We start from the raw sequence: 15,617 nt of genomic DNA on the forward strand, positions 1-15,617 counted from the left end.
TCAGAGAGAAGAGCGGCCAATGTGACGATCTGGCTTTAAGTCGATTCGATAACAAATGACGAAAACGGACGGATTTCTCAGGTTTTTACTACATATGAACACTTTTCACATTCTCCCATCCAATGCGGCTGCTAGTCCTCCTTTCATGCAGAATCTTAAGGTCCTAGCTCATGTCCAAGGCACCAAAGCCAGCTAAAAAGTCAATAATCGATACCTAAAACTTGAATTGTACTACTTCTTACTGGCTATTACATCATCATTGAAGATTCATCTGTGTTCTACTATGGTGCTTTTAGTGTCTCCGCATACCGCAGCACGCGACATAGCTTTGCAGACGATAAGTACAACCGTTTCAGAGAGAGGAGCGGCCAATGTGGCGATCTGGCTTTAAGTCGATTCGATAACAAATGACGAAAACGGTCGGATTTCTCAGGTTTTTACTACATATGAACACATTTCACATTCTCCCGTACAACGCGGCTGCTAGTCCTCCTTTCATGCAGAATCTTAAGGTCCTAGCTCATGTCCAAGGCACCAAAGCCAGCTAAAAAGTATATAATCGATACCTAAAACTTGAATTGTACTACTTCTTACTGGCTATTACATCAACTTAGAAGCTTCATCTGTGTTCTACTATGGTGCTTTTAGTGTCTCCGCACACCGCATCACGCGACATAGCATTGCAGGCGATAAGTACAACCGTTTCAGAGAGAAGAGCGGATAATGTGACGATCTGGCTTTAAGTCGATTCGATAACAAATGACGAAAACGGACGGATTTCTCAGGTTTTTACTACATATGAACACTTTTCACATTCTCCCATCCAACGCGGCTGCTAGTCCTCCTTTCATGCAGAATCTTAAGGTCCTAGCTCATGTCCAAGGCACCAAAGCCAGCTAAAAAGTCAATAATCGATACCTAAAACTTGAATTGTACTACTTCTTACTGGCTATTACATCATCATAGAAGATTCATCTGTGTTCTACTATGGTGCTTTTAGTGTCTCCGCATACCGCAGCACGCGACATAGCTTTGCAGACGATAAGTACAACCGTTTCAGAGAGAGGAGCGGCCAATGTGGCGATCTGGCTTTAAGTCGATTCGATAACAAATGACGAAAACGGACGGATTTCTCAGGTTTTTACTACATATGAACACCTTTCACATTCTCCCGTGCAACTCGGCTGCTAGTCCTCCTTTCATGCAGAATCTTAAGGTCCTAGCTCATGCCCAAGGCACCAAAGCCAGCTAAAAAGTCAATAATCCATACCTAAGACTTGAATTGTACTACTTCTTATTGTCTATTACATCAACTTAGAAGCTTCATCTGTGTTCTACTATGTTGATTTTAGTGTCTCCGCATACCGCAGCACGCGACATAGCTTTGCAGACGATAAGTACAACCGTTTCAGAGAGAAGAGCGGCCAATGTGACGATATGGCTTTCAGTCGATTCGATAACAAATGACGAAAACGGACGGTTTTCTCAGGTTTTTACCACATATGAACACTTTTCACATTCTCCCATCCTACGCGGCTGCTAGTCCTCCTTTCATGCAGAATCTTAAGGTCCTAGCTCATGTCCAAGGCACCAAAGCCAGCTAAAAAGTCAATAACCCATACCTAAAACTTGAATTGTACTACTTCTTACTGGCTATTACATCATCTTAGAAGCTTCATCTGTGTTCTACTATGGTGCTTTTAGTGTCTCCGCATACCGCAGCACGCGACAAAGCCTTCCAGACGATAAGTACAACCGTTTCAGAGAGAAGAGCAGCCAATGTGACTATCTGGCTTTAAGTCGATTCGATAACAAATGACGAAAACGGACGGATTTCTCAGGTTTTTACTACATATGAACACTTTTCACATTCTCCCATCCAACGCGGCTGCTAGTCCTCCTTTCATGCAGAATCTTAAGGTCCTAGCTCATGTCCAAGGCACCAAAGCCAGCTAAAAAGTCAATAATCGATACCTAAAACTTGAATTGTACTACATCTTACTGGCTATTACATCAACTTAGAAGCTTCATCTGTGTTCTACCATGGTGCTTTTAGTGTCTCCGCACACCGCAGTACGCGACATAGCTTTGCAGACGATAAGTACAACCGTTTCAGAGAAAAGAGGGGCCAATGTGACGATCTGGCCTTAAGTCGATTCGATAACAAATGACGAAAACGGACGGATTTCTCAGGTTTTTACTACATATGAACACTTTTCACATTCTCCCGTGCAACTCGGCTGCTAGTCCTCCTTTCATGCAGAATCTTAAGGTCCTAGCTCATGTCCAAGGCACCAAAGCCAGCTAAAAAGTCAATAATCAGTACCTAAAACTTGAATTGTACTACTTCTTACTGGCTATTACATCATCTTAGAAGCTTCATCTGTGTTCTACTATGTTGATTTTAGTGTCTCCGCATACCGCAGCACGCGACATAGCTTTGCAGACGATAAGTACAACCGTTTCAGAGAGAAGAGCGGCCAATGTGACGATCTGGCTTTAAGTCGATTCGATAACAAATGACGAAAACGGACGGATTTCTCAGGTTTTTACTACATATGAACACTTTTCACATTCTCCCATCCATAGCGGCAGCTAGTCCTCCTTTCATGCAGAATCTTAAGGTCCTAGCTCATGTCCAAGGCACCAAAGCCAGCTAAAAAGTCAATAATCGATACATAAAACTTGAATTGTACTACTTCTTACTGCCTATTACATCAACTTAGAGGCTTCATCTGTGTTCTACTATGGTGCTTTTATAGTCTCCGCATACCGCAGCACGCGACATAGCTTTGCAGACGATAAGTACAACCGTTTCAGAGAGAAGAGCGGCCAATGTGACGATCTGGCTTTAAGTCGATTCGATAACAAATGACGAAAACGGACGGATTTCTCAGTTTTTTACTACATATGAACACTTTCCACATTCTCCCATGCAACTCGGCTGCTAGTCCTCCTTTCATGCAGAATCTTAAGGTCCTAGCTCATGTCCAAGGCACCAAAGCCAGCTAAAAAGTATATAATCGATACCTAAAACTTGAATTGTACTACTTTTTACTGGCTATTACATCATCATAGAAGCTTCATCTGTGTTCTACTATGGTGCTTTTAGTGTCTCCGCATACCGCAGCACGCGACATAGCTTTGCAGACGATAAGTACAACCGTTTCAGAGAGAAGAGCGGCCAATGTGACGATCTGGCTCTAAGTCGATTCGATAACAAATGACGAAAACGGACGGATTTCTCAGGTTTTTACTACATATGAACACTTTTCACATTGTCCCGTGCAACTCGGCTGCTAGTCCTCCTTTTGATGCAGAATCTTAAGGTCCTAGCTCATGTCCAAGTCACCAAAGCCAGCTAAAAAATCAATAATCGATACCTAAAACTTGAATTGTACTACTTCTTACTGGCTATTACATCAACTTAGAAGCTTCATCTGTGTTCTACTATGGTGCTTTTAGTGTCTCCGCATACCGCAGCACGCGACATAGCTTTGAAGACGATAAGTACAACCGTTTCAGAGAGAAGAACGGCCAATGTGACGATCTGGCTTTAAGTCGATTCGATAACAAATCACGAAAACGGACGGATTTCTCAGGTTTTTACTACATATGAATACTTTTCACATTCTCCCGTGCAACTCGGCTGCTAGTCCTCCTTTAATGCAGAATCTTAAGGTCCTAGCTCATGTCCAGGGCACCAAAGGCAGCTAAAAAGTCAATAATCGATACCTAAAACTTGAATTGTACTACATCTTACTGGCTATTACATCAACTTAGAAGCTTCATCTGTGTTCTACCATGGTGCTTTTAGTGTCTCCGCACACCGCAGTACGCGACATAGCTTTGCAGACGATAAGTACAACCGTTTCAGAGAAAAGAGGGGCCAATGTGACGATCTGGCTTTAAGTCGATTCGATAACAAATGACGAAAACGGACGGATTTCTCAGGTTTTTACTACATATGAACACTTTTCACATTGTCCCGTGCAACTCGGCTGCTAGTCCTCCTTTCATGCAGAACCTTAAGGTCCTAGCTCATGTCCAAGGCACCAAAGCCAGCTAAAAAGTCAATAATCAGTACCTAAAACTTGAATTGTACTACTTCTTACTGGCTATTACATCATCTTAGAAGCTTCATCTGTGTTCTACTATGGTGCTTTTAGTGCCTCCGCATACCGCAGCACGCGACAAAGCTTTCCAGACGATAAGTGCAACCGTTTCAAAGAGAAGAGCAGCCAATGTGACGATCTGGCTTTAAGTCGATTCGATAACAAATGACGAAAACGGACGTATATCTCAGGTTTTTACTACATATGAACACATTTCACATTATCCCGTACAACGCGGCTGCTAGTCCTCCTTTCATGCAGAATCTTAAGGTCCTAGCTCATGTCCAAGGCACCAAAGCCAGCTAAAAAGTATATAATCGATACCTAAAACTTGAATTGTACTACTTCTTACTGGCTATTACATCAACTTAGAAGCTTCATCTGTGTTCTACTATGGTGCTTTTAGTGTCTCCGCATACCGCATCACGCGACATAGCTTTGCAGGCGATAAGTACAACCGTTTCAGAGAGAAGAGCGGCCAATGTGACGATCTGGCTTTAAGTCGATTCGATAACAAATGACGAAAACGGACGGATTTCTCAGGTTTTTACTACATATGAACACTTTTCACATTCTCCCGTGCAACTCGGCTGATAGTCCTCCTTTCATGCAGAATCTTAAGGTCCTAGCTCATGTCCAAGGCACCAAAGCCAGCTAAAAAGTATATAATCGATACCTAAAACTTGAATTGTACTACTTCTTACTGGCTATTACATCAACTTAGAAGCTTTATCTGTGTTCTACTATGGTGCTTTTAGTGTCTCCGCATACCGCAGCACGCGACATAGCTTTGCAGACGATAAGTACAACCGTTTCAGAGAGAAGAGCGGCCAATGTGACGATCTGGCTTTAAGTCGATTCGATAACAAATGACGAAAACGGACGGATTTCTCAGGTTTTTACTACATATGAACACTTTTCACATTCTCCCCTGCAACTCGGCTGCTAGTCCTCCTTTCATGCAGAATCTAAAGGTCCTAGCTCATGTCCAAGGCACCAAAGCCAGCTAAAAAGTCAATAATCGATACCTAAAACTTGAATTGTACTACTTCTTACTGGGTATTACATCATCTTAGAAGCTTCATCTGTGTTCTACTATGGTGCTTTTAGTGTCTCCGCATACCGCAGCACGCGACAAAGCTTTCCAGACGATAAGTACAACCGTTTCAGAGAGAAGAGCAGCAAATGTGACGATCTGGCTTTAAGTCGATTCGATAACAAATTACGAAAACGGACGGATTTCTCAGGTTTTTACTACATATGAACACTTTTCACATTGTCCCGTGCAACTCGGCTGCTAGTCCTCCTTTTGATGCAGAATCTTAAGGTCCTAGCTCATGTCCAAGGCACCAAAGCCAGCTAAAAAGTATATAATCGATACCTAAAACTTGAATTGTACTACTTCTTACTGGCTATTACTTCAACTTAGAAGCTTCATCTGTGTTCTACTATGGTGCTTTTAGTGTCTCCGCATACCGCATCACGCGACATAGCTTTGCAGACGATAAGTACAACCGTTTCAGAGATAAGAGCGGCCAATGTGACGATCTGGCTTTAAGTCGATTCGATAACAAATGACGAAAACGGACGGATTTCTCAGGTTTTTACTACATATGAACACTTTTCACATTCTCCCATCCAACGCGGCTGCTAGTCCTCCTTTCATGCAGAATCTTAAGGTCCCAGCTCATGTCCATGGCACCAAAGCCAGCTAAAAAGTCAATAATCGATACCTAAAACTTGAATTGTACTACTTCTTACTGGCTATTACATCATCATAGAAGCTTCATCTGTGTTCTACTATGGTGCTTTTAGTGTCTCCGCATACCGCAGCACACGACATAGCTTTGCAGACGATAAGTACAACCGTTTCAGAGAGAAGAGCGGCCAATGTGACTATCTGGCTTTAAGTCGATTCGATAACAAATGACGAAAACGGACGGATTTCTGAGGTTTTTACTACATATGAACACCTTTCACATTCTCCCGTGCAACTCTGCTGCTAGTCCTCCTTTCATGCAGAATCTTAAGGTCCTAGCTCATGCCCAAGACACCAAATCCACCTAAAATGTCAATAATCCATACCTAAAACTTGAATTGTACTACTTCTTATTGTCTATTACATCAACTTGGAAGATTCATCTGTGTTCTACTATGTTGATTTTAGTGGGTCCGCATACCGCAGCACGCGACATAGCTTTGAAGACGATAAGTACAACCGTTTCAGAGAGAAGAGCGGCCAATGTGACGATCTGGCTTTAAGTCGATTCGATAACAAATGACGAAAACGGACGGATTTCTCAGGTTTTTACTACATATGAATACTTTTCACATTCTCCCGTGCAACTCGGCTGCTAGTCCTCCTCTAATGCAGAATCTTAAGGTCCTAGCTCATGTCCAAGGCACCAAAGCCAGCTAAAAAGTATATAATCGATACCTAAAACTTGAATTGTACTACTTCTTACTGGCTATTACATCAACTTAGAAGCTTTATCTGTGTTCTACTATGGTGCTTTTAGTGTCTCCGCATACCGCAGCACGCGACATAGCTTTGCAGACGATAAGTACAACCGTTTCAGAGAGAAGAGCGGCCAATGTGACGATCTGGCTTTAAGTCGATTCGATAACAAATGACGAAAACGGACGGATTTCTCAGGTTTTTACTACATATGAACACTTTTCACATTCTCCCCTGCAACTCGGCTGCTAGTAGTCCTTTCATGCAGAATCTAAAGGTCCTAGCTCATGTCCAAGGCACCAAAGCCAGCTAAAAAGTCAATAATCGATACCTAAAACTTGAATTGTACTACTTCTTACTGGCTATTACATCATCTTAGAAGCTTCATCTGTGTTCTACTATGGTGCTTTTAGTGTCTCCGCATACCGCAGCACGCGACAAAGCTTTCCAGACGATAAGTACAACCGTTTCAGAGAGAAGAGCAGCAAATGTGACGATCTGGCTTTAAGTCTATTCGATAACAAATTACGAAAACGGACGGATTTCTCAGGTTTTTACTACATATGAACACTTTTCACATTGTCCCGTGCAACTCGGCTGCTAGTCCTCCTTTTGATGCAGAATCTTAAGGTCCTAGCTCATGTCCAAGGCACCAAAGCCAGCTAAAAAGTATATAATCGATACCTAAAACTTGAATTGTACTACTTCTTACTGGCTATTACATCAACTTAGAAGCTTCTTCTGTGTTCTACTATGGTGCTTTTAGTGTCTCCGCATACCGCATCACGCGACATAGCTTTGCAGACGATAAGTACAACCGTTTCAGAGATAAGAGCGGCCAATGTGACGATCTGGCTTTAAGTCGATTCGATAACAAATGACGAAAACGGACGGATTTCTCAGGTTTTTACTACATATGAACACTTTTCACATTCTCCCATCCAACGCGGCTGCTAGTCCTCCTTTCATGCAGAATCTTAAGGTCCCAGCTCATGTCCATGGCACCAAAGCCAGCTAAAAAGTCAATAATCGATACCTAAAACTTGAATTGTACTACTTCTTACTGGCTATTACATCATCATAGAAGCTTCATCTGTGTTCTACTATGGTGCTTTTAGTGTCTCCGCATACCGCAGCACACGACATAGCTTTGCAGACGATAAGTACAACCGTTTCAGAGAAAAGAGGGGCCAATGTGACGATCTGGCCTTAAGTCGATTCGATAACAAATGACGAAAACGGACGGATTTCTCAGGTTTTTACTACATATGAATACTTTTCACATTCTCCCGTGCAACTCGGCTGCTAGTCCTCCTTTAATGCAGAATCTTAAGGTCCTAGCTCATGTCCAGGGCACCAAAGGCAGCTAAAAAGTCAATAATCGATACCTAAAACTTGAATTGTACTACATCTTACTGGCTATTACATCAACTTAGAAGCTTCATCTGTGTTCTACCATGGTGCTTTTAGTGTCTCCGCACACCGCAGTACGCGACATAGCTTTGCAGACGATAAGTACAACCGTTTCAGAGAAAAGAGGGGCCAATGTGACGATCTGGCTTTAAGTCGATTCGATAACAAATGACGAAAACGGACGGATTTCTCAGGTTTTTACTACATATGAACACTTTTCACATTGTCCCGTGCAACTCGGCTGCTAGTCCTCCTTTCATGCAGAACCTTAAGGTCCTAGCTCATGTCCAAGGCACCAAAGCCAGCTAAAAAGTCAATAATCAGTACCTAAAACTTGAATTGTACTACTTCTTACTGGCTATTACATCATCTTAGAAGCTTCATCTGTGTTCTACTATGGTGCTTTTAGTGCCTCCGCATACCGCAGCACGCGACAAAGCTTTCCAGACGATAAGTGCAACCGTTTCAAAGAGAAGAGCAGCCAATGTGACGATCTGGCTTTAAGTCGATTCGATAACAAATGACGAAAACGGACGTATATCTCAGGTTTTTACTACATATGAACACATTTCACATTCTCCCGTACAACGCGGCTGCTAGTCCTCCTTTCATGCAGAATCTTAAGGTCCTAGCTCATGTCCAAGGCACCAAAGCCAGCTAAAAAGTATATAATCGATACCTAAAACTTGAATTGTACTACTTCTTACTGGCTATTACATCAACTTAGAAGCTTCATCTGTGTTCTACTATGGTGCTTTTAGTGTCTCCGCATACCGCATCACGCGACATAGCTTTGCAGGCGATAAGTACAACCGTTTCAGAGAGAAGAGCGGCCAATGTGACGATCTGGCTTTAAGTCGATTCGATAACAAATGACGAAAACGGACGGATTTCTCAGGTTTTTACTACATATGAACACTTTTCACATTCTCCCGTGCAACTCGGCTGATAGTCCTCCTTTCATGCAGAATCTTAAGGTCCTAGCTCATGTCCAAGGCACCAAAGCCAGCTAAAAAGTATATAATCGATACCTAAAACTTGAATTGTACTACTTCTTACTGGCTATTACATCAACTTAGAAGCTTTATCTGTGTTCTACTATGGTGCTTTTAGTGTCTCCGCATACCGCAGCACGCGACATAGCTTTGCAGACGATAAGTACAACCGTTTCATAGAGAAGAGCGGCCAATGTGACGATCTGGCTTTAAGTCGATTCGATAACAAATGACGAAAACGGACGGATTTCTCAGGTTTTTACTACATATGAACACTTTTCACATTCTCCCCTGCAACTCGGCTGCTAGTCCTCCTTTCATGCAGAATCTAAAGGTCCTAGCTCATGTCCAAGGCACCAAAGCCAGCTAAAAAGTCAATAATCGATACCTAAAACTTGAATTGTACTACTTCTTACTGGGTATTACATCATCTTAGAAGCTTCATCTGTGTTCTACTATGGTGCTTTTAGTGTCTCCGCATACCGCAGCACGCGACAAAGCTTTCCAGACGATAAGTACAACCGTTTCAGAGAGAAGAGCAGCAAATGTGACGATCTGGCTTTAAGTCGATTCGATAACAAATTACGAAAACGGACGGATTTCTCAGGTTTTTACTACATATGAACACTTTTCACATTGTCCCGTGCAACTCGGCTGCTAGTCCTCCTTTTGATGCAGAATCTTAAGGTCCTAGCTCATGTCCAAGGCACCAAAGCCAGCTAAAAAGTATATAATCGATACCTAAAACTTGAATTGTACTACTTCTTACTGGCTATTACATCAACTTAGAAGCTTCATCTGTGTTCTACTATGGTGCTTTTAGTGTCTCCGCATACCGCATCACGCGACATAGCTTTGCAGACGATAAGTACAACCGTTTCAGAGATAAGAGCGGCCAATGTGACGATCTGGCTTTAAGTCGATTCGATAACAAATGACGAAAACGGACGGATTTCTCAGGTTTTTACTACATATGAACACTTTTCACATTCTCCCATCCAACGCGGCTGCTAGTCCTCCTTTCATGCAGAATCTTAAGGTCCCAGCTCATGTCCATGGCACCAAAGCCAGCTAAAAAGTCAATAATCGATACCTAAAACTTGAATTGTACTACTTCTTACTGGCTATTACATCATCATAGAAGCTTCATCTGTGTTCTACTATGGTGCTTTTAGTGTCTCCGCATACCGCAGCACACGACATAGCTTTGCAGACGATAAGTACAACCGTTTCAGAGAGAAGAGCGGCCAATGTGACTATCTGGCTTTAAGTCGATTCGATAACAAATGACGAAAACGGACGGATTTCTCAGGTTTTTACTACATATGAACACCTTTCACATTCTCCCGTGCAACTCTGCTGCTAGTCCTCCTTTCATGCAGAATCTTAAGGTCCTAGCTCATGCCCAAGACACCAAAGCCAGCTAAAATGTCAATAATCCATACCTAAAACTTGAATTGTACTACTTCTTATTGTCTATTACATCAACTTGGAAGATTCATCTGTGTTCTACTATGTTGATTTTAGTGGGTCCGCATACCGCAGCACGCGACATAGCTTTGAAGACGATAAGTACAACCGTTTCAGAGAGAAGAGCGGCCAATGTGACGATCTGGCTTTAAGTCGATTCGATAACAAATGACGAAAACGGACGGATTTCTCAGGTTTTTACTACATATGAATACTTTTCACATTCTCCCGTGCAACTCGGCTGCTAGTCCTCCTCTAATGCAGAATCTTAAGGTCCTAGCTCATGTCCAAGGCACCAAAGCCAGCTAAAAAGTATATAATCGATACCTAAAACTTGAATTGTACTACTTCTTACTGGCTATTACATCAACTTAGAAGCTTTATCTGTGTTCTACTATGGTGCTTTTAGTGTCTCCGCATACCGCAGCACGCGACATAGCTTTGCAGACGATACGTACAACCGTTTCAGAGAGAAGAGCGGCCAATGTGACGATCTGGCTTTAAGTCGATTCGATAACAAATGACGAAAACGGACGGATTTCTCAGGTTTTTACTACATATGAACACATTTCACATTCTCCCCTGCAACTCGGCTGCTAGTCCTCCTTTCATGCAGAATCTAAAGGTCCTAGCTCATGTCCAAGGCACCAAAGCCAGCTAAAAAGTCAATAATCGATACCTAAAACTTGAATTGTACTACTTCTTACTGGCTATTACATCATCTTAGAAGCTTCATCTGTGTTCTACTATGGTGCTTTTAGTGTCTCCGCATACCGCAGCACGCGACAAAGCTTTCCAGACGATAAGTACAACCGTTTCAGAGAGAAGAGCAGCAAATGTGACGATCTGGCTTTAAGTCTATTCGATAACAAATTACGAAAACGGACGGATTTCTCAGGTTTTTACTACATATGAACACTTTTCACATTGTCCCGTGCAACTCGGCTGCTAGTCCTCCTTTTGATGCAGAATCTTAAGGTCCTAGCTCATGTCCAAGGCACCAAAGCCAGCTAAAAAGTATATAATCGATACCTAAAACTTGAATTGTACTACTTCTTACTGGCTATTACATCAACTTAGAAGCTTCATCTGTGTTCTACTATGGTGCTTTTAGTGTCTCCGCATACCGCATCACGCGACATAGCTTTGCAGACGATAAGTACAACCGTTTCAGAGATAAGAGCGGCCAATGTGACGATCTGGCTTTAAGTCGATTCGATAACAAATGACGAAAACGGACGGATTTCTCAGGTTTTTACTACATATGAACACTTTTCACATTCTCCCATCCAACGCGGCTGCTAGTCCTCCTTTCATGCAGAATCTTAAGGTCCCAGCTCATGTCCATGGCACCAAAGCCAGCTAAAAAGTCAATAATCGATACCTAAAACTTGAATTGTACTACTTCTTACTGGCTATTACATCATCATAGAAGCTTCATCTGTGTTCTACTATGTTGATTTTAGTGTCTCCGCATACCGCAGCACGCGACATAGCTTTGCAGACGATAAGTACAACCGTTTCAGAGAGAAGAGCGGCCAATGTGACGATCTGGCTTTAAGTCGATTCGATAACAAATGACGAAAACGGACGGATTTCTCAGGTTTTTACTACATATGAACACTTTTCACATTCTCCCATCCAACGCGGCAGCTAGTCCTCCTTTCATGCAGAATCTTAAGGTCCTAGCTCATGTCCAAGGCACCAAAGCCAGCTAAAAAGTCAATAATCGATACCTAAAACTTGAATTGTACTACTTCTTACTGCCTATTACATCAACTTAGAAGCTTCATCTGTGTTCTACTATGGTGCTTTTATAGTCTCCGCATACCGCAGCACGCGACATAGCTTTGAAGACGATAAGTACAACCGTTTCAGAGAGAAGAGCGGCCAATGTGACGATCTGGCTTTAAGTCGATTCGATAACAAATGACGAAAACGGACGGATTTCTCAGTTTTTTACTACATATGAACACTTTCCACATTCTCCCATGCAACTCGGCTGCTAGTCCTCCTTTCATGCAGAATCTTAAGGTCCTAGCTCATGTCCAAGGCACCAAAGCCAGCTAAAAAGTATATAATCGATACCTAAAACTTGAATTGTACTACTTTTTACTGGCTATTACATCATCATAGAAGCTTCATCTGTGTTCTACTATGGTGCTTTTAGTGTCTCCGCATACCGCAGCACGCGACATAGCTTTGCAGACGATAAGTACAACCGTTTCAGAGAGAAGAGCGGCCAATGTGACGATCTGGCTTTAAGTCGATTCGATAACAAATGACGAAAACGGACGGATTTCTCAGGTTTTTACTACATATGAACACTTTTCACATTGTCCCGTGCAACTCGGCTGCTAGTCCTCCTTTTGATGCAGAATCTTAAGGTCCTAGCTCATGTCCAAGTCACCAAAGCCAGCTAAAAAATCAATAATCGATACCTAAAACTTGAATTGTACTACTTCTTACTGGCTATTACATCAACTTAGAAGCTTCATCTGTGTTCTACTATGGTGCTTTTAGTGTCTCCGCATACCGCAGCACGCGACATAGCTTTGAAGACGATAAGTACAACCGTTTCAGAGAGAAGAACGGCCAATGTGACGATCTGGCTTTAAGTCGATTCGATAACAAATCACGAAAACGGACGGATTTCTCAGGTTTTTACTACATATGAATACTTTTCACATTCTCCCGTGAAACTCGGCTGCTAGTCCTCCTTTAATGCAGAATCTTAAGGTCCTAGCTCATGTCCAGGGCACCAAAGGCAGCTAAAAAGTCAATAATCGATACCTAAAACTTGAATTGTACTACATCTTACTGGCTATTACATCAACTTAGAAGCTTCATCTGTGTTCTACCATGGTGCTTTTAGTGTCTCCGCACACCGCAGTACGCGACATAGCTTTGCAGACGATAAGTACAACCGTTTCAGAGAGAAGAGCGGCCAATGTGACGATCTGGCTTTAAGTCGATTCGATAACAAATGACGAAAACGGACGGATTTCTCAGGTTTTTACTACATATGAACACTTTTCACATTCTCCCGTGCAACTCGGCTGCTAGTCGTCCTTTCATGCAGAATCTTAAGGTCCTAGCTCATGTCCAAGGCACCAAAGCCAGCTAAAAAGTCAATAATCAGTACCTAAAACTTGAATTGTACTACTTCTTACTGGCTATTACATCATCTTAGAACCTTCATCTGTGTTCTACTATGGTGCTTTTAGTGCCTCCGCATACCGCAGCACGCGACAAAGCTTTCCAGACGATAAGTGCAACCGTTTCAGAGAGAAGAGCAGCCAATGTGACGATCTGGCTTTAAGTCGATTCGATAACAAATGACGAAAACGGACGTATATCTCAGGTTTTTACTACATATGAACACATTTCACATTCTCCCGTACAACGCGGCTGCTAGTCCTCCTTTCATGCAGAATCTTAAGGTCCTAGCTCATGTCCAAGGCACCAAAGACAGCTAAAAAGTATATAATCGATACCTAAAACTTGAATTGTACTACTTCTTACTGGCTATTACATCAACTTAGAAGCTTTATCTGTGTTCTACTATGGTGCTTTTAGTGTCTCCGCATACCGCAGCACGCGACATAGCTTTGCAGACGATAAGTACAACCGTTTCAGAGAGAAGAGCGGCCAATGTGACGATCTGGCTTTAAGTCGATTCGATAACAAATGACGAAAACGGACGGATTTCTCAGGTTTTTACTACATATGAACACTTTTCACATTGTCCCGTGCAACTCGGCTGCTAGTCCTCCTTTTGATGCAGAATCTTAAGGTCCTAGCTCATGTCCAAGGCACCAAAGCCAGCTAAAAAGTATATAATCGATACCTAAAACTTGAATTGTACTACTTCTTACTGGCTATTACATCAACTTAGAAGCTTCATCTGTGTTCTACTATGGTGCTTTTAGTGTCTCCGCATACCGCATCACGCGACATAGCTTTGCAGACGATAAGTACAACCGTTTCAGAGATAAGAGCGGCCAATGTGACGATCTGGCTTTAAGTCGATTCGATAACAAATGACGAAAACGGACGGATTTCTCAGGTTTTTACTACATATGAACACTTTTCACATTCTCCCATCCAACGCGGCTGCTAGTCCTCCTTTCATGCAGAATCTTAAGGTCCCAGCTCATGTCCATGGCACCAAAGCCAGCTAAAAAGTCAATAATCGATACCTAAAACTTGAATTGTACTACTTCTTACTGGCTATTACATCATCATAGAAGCTTCATCTGTGTTCTACTATGGTGCTTTTAGTGTCTCCGCATACCGCAGCACACGACATAGCTTTGCAGACGATAAGTACAACCGTTTCAGAGAGAAGAGCGGCCAATGTGACTATCTGGCTTTAAGTCGATTCGATAACAAATGACGAAAACGGACGGATTTCTCAGGTTTTTACTACATATGAACACATTTCACATTCTCCCGTGCAACTCTGCTGCTAGTCCTCCTTTCATGCAGAATCTTAAGGTCCTAGCTCATGCCCAAGACACCAAAGCCAGCTAAAATGTCAATAATCCATACCTAAAACTTGAATTGTACTACTTCTTATTGTCTATTACATCAACTTGGAAGATTCATCTGTGTTCTACTATGTTGATTTTAGTGGGTCCGCATACCGCAGCACGCGACATAGCTTTGCAGACGATAAGTACAACCGTTTCAGAGAGAAGAGCGGCCAATGTGACGATCTGGCTTTAAGTCGATTCGATAATAAATGACGAAAACGGACGGATTTCTCAGGTTTTTACTACATATGAACACTTTTCACATTCTCCCCTGCAACTCGGCTGCTAGTCCTCCTTTCATGCAGAATCTTAAGGTCCTAGCTCATGTCCAAGGCACCAAAGCCAGCTAAAAAGTCAATAATCGATACCTAAAACTTAAATTGTACTACTTCTTACTGTCTATTACATCATCTTAGAAGCTTCATCTGTGTTCTACTATGGTGCTTTTAGTGTCTCCGCATACCGCAGCACGCGACATAGCTTTGAAGACGATAAGTACAACCGTTTCAGAGAGAAGAGCGGCCAATGTGACGATCTGGCTTTAAGTCGATTCGATAACAAATGACGAAAACGGACGGATTTCTCAGGTTTTTACTACATATGAATACTTTTCACATTCTCCCGTGCA

Source organism: Schistocerca gregaria, unplaced genomic scaffold (genome assembly GCF_023897955.1).
Source record: "Schistocerca gregaria isolate iqSchGreg1 unplaced genomic scaffold, iqSchGreg1.2 ptg000199l, whole genome shotgun sequence".
Classification (NCBI taxonomy): domain Eukaryota; kingdom Metazoa; phylum Arthropoda; class Insecta; order Orthoptera; family Acrididae; genus Schistocerca; species Schistocerca gregaria.